Source organism: Cottoperca gobio, chromosome 17 (genome assembly GCF_900634415.1).
Source record: "Cottoperca gobio chromosome 17, fCotGob3.1, whole genome shotgun sequence".
NCBI classification, from domain to species: domain Eukaryota; kingdom Metazoa; phylum Chordata; class Actinopteri; order Perciformes; family Bovichtidae; genus Cottoperca; species Cottoperca gobio.
The window spans coordinates 35001-37500 of record NC_041371.1 but is presented as its reverse complement, the minus strand read 5'-3'; the positions used below and the strand labels follow the sequence as shown (position 1 = coordinate 37500).

Below are 2500 nucleotides of genomic sequence, written 5' to 3'. Positions count from 1 at the left end.
GTCATGGAGGATTTATCGTTAACAAGTACAAATTGAGATCGCTCAGATAAATAGGACTTGAACCAGCTTAGTGCGGTTCCTTTTATGCCAACACAATGTTCCAGTCTCTGTAGTAGAATGTCCTGATCAACAGTGTCGAAAGCAGCACTGAGGTCTAACAAGACAAGAACAGAGACGAGTCCTTTGTCTGATGCCAATAGAAGGTCATTGGTAACTTTCACCAGTGCCGTCTCTGTGCTATGATGAACTCTAAATCCAGATTGAAAAACCTCAAATAAACTATTATTATGTAAAAAGTCACACAACTGTTTTGCGACTGCTTTCTCAAGGATCTTAGCGAGAAAGGGAAGGTTAGATATCGGCCTATAGTTGGCTAAAACCTCTGGATCAAGACCAGGCTTTTTAAGAAGTGGTTTTATTACAGCTACTTTAAAGGATTGTGGTACGTAGCCAGATAATAGAGACAGGTTGATCATATTTAATAACGAAGTGTTAATTAAGGGTAAAACTTCTTTAAACAGTTTAGTTGGAATCGGGTCTAAAAGACAGGTTGATGGTTTAGACGATGAGATTGTTGAAGTTAGTTGGTTAAGGTTGATTGGAGTAAAACAGTCTAGATATATTTCAGGAGTTACAGATGTTTTTAAAATTCCAACAGTTGAAGTTAAGTCATTACCAATTGAGGTCAGGAGGAGATTAATTTTGTCTCTAATAATTATAATTTTATCGTTAAAGAAACTCATAAAGTCGTCACTACTGAGAGATATAGGAACAGAAGGCTCTGTAGAGCTGTGACTCTCTGTCAGCCTGGCTACAGTGCTGAAAAGAAACCTGGGGTTGTTCTTATTTTCTTCTATTAAGGAAGAGTAATAAGCTGCTCTGGCATTACGGAGAGCCTTCTTATACGTTTTAAGATGATCTAACCAGACTAAACGAGATTCTTCCAATTTAGTGGAACGCCATTTACTTTCAAGATTTCTCGACTTTTGTTTTAGTTTGCGGATTTGTAAATTAAGCCATGGAGCTTTCTTTTTCTGTTTTATGATCTTCTTCTTTAGAGGAGCGACAGAGTCGAGTGTTATTCGCAGTGAGGCTGCAGCGCTATCAACAAGAGGACTAATTTGGGAGGGACTAAAGTTAGCATTGGAGTCCTCCATTATATTGATATTGAGTCCTGGTGTTGAATTAAGTGCTGATGGAATCACTTCCTTAAATTTAGTCACAGCACTTTCAGATAAACATCGAGCGTAGGATGTTCTGCCTGCTGGCTTGTAGTCCAGTAACAGGACTTCAAAAGTTATTAAAAAATGGTCTGATAAAAGAGGATTATGTGGACACACTGATAAACTTTCAATTTCAACACCATATCCCAGAACAAGGTCCAGAGTGTGGTTTAAACAGTGAGTTGTTCATGTACATTTTGACTGAACCCAATTGAATCTAATATTGAGATAAATGCATTATTAAGGCTCACTATCAACATCCACATGAATATTAAAGTCACCTACAATAATTACTTTATCTGTTTTAAGGACTAAATTTGATAAAAATTCTGAGAATTCAGATAGAAATTCAGAATACGGACCAGGAGGGCGGTACACAGTAACAAATAAAACTGGCTTTATTGTTTTCCATGTTGGGTTTGAGAGCGTAAGAACAAGGCTTTCAAAAGAGTTATATTTTAGTTTAGGTTTAGGATTGATCAAGAGGTTTGAGTCAAATATGGCCGCAACTCCACCTCCTCGGCCAGTACCTCGAGGAATGTGAGTATTAATATGACCAGGTGGAGTAGATTCATTTAGACTGACATATTCTTCATGTCTCAGGTTTCAGTGAGACAAAATAAATCAATCTTATTATCTGATATTAAATCATTTACCAATCCAGCTTTCGTTGATAAAGATCTGATGTTTAAGAGCCCACATTTAATTTTTTGATTTAGTTGCACTTTTGCAGCGGTGGTGTTTATTTTAATTAGGTTTTCATGTATAACTCCTCTTCTGTTAACCATAGACTTGACTCTCCTCTCTTTCCTCTTTCCTCTTTCCTCTCTCCTCTCTTTCCTCTCTCCTCTCTTTCCTCTCTCCTCTCTCTCCTCTCTCCTCTCTTTCCTCTTTCCTCTCTCCTCTCTCTCCTCTCTCCTCTCTTTCCTCTCTCCTCTCCCCTCGTCTCTCCCCTCATCTCTCGTCTCTCCCCTCGTCTCTCGTCTCTCCCCTCGTCTCTCCTCTCTCCCCTCTCTCCCCTCATCTCTCGTCTCTTCCCTCGTCTCTCCCCTCTCTCCCCTCAACTCTCGTCTCTCCCCTCGTCTCTCGTCTCTCTCCCCTCGTCTCTCATCTCTCCCCTCGTCTCGTCTCCCGTCTCTCGTCTCGTCTCTCGTCTCTCCCCTCGTCTCTCCCCTCTCTCCCCTCAACTCTCGTCTCTCCCCTCGTCTCTCATCTCTCCCCTCGTCTCTCCCGTCTCTCCCCTCGTCTCGTCTCCCGTCTCTCCCCTCGTCTCTCGT

The 2500-nt window shown here is 41.1% G+C and overlaps 1 protein-coding gene across 7 annotated transcripts in view; it reads left to right on the top strand.

Annotated features, from left to right (window-relative positions):
- The window catches only part of LOC115022248 (E3 ubiquitin-protein ligase RNF31), a 28020-nt gene that overhangs the window by 2886 nt on the left and 22634 nt on the right, over positions 1–2500 (top strand). The window lies entirely within an intron of this gene.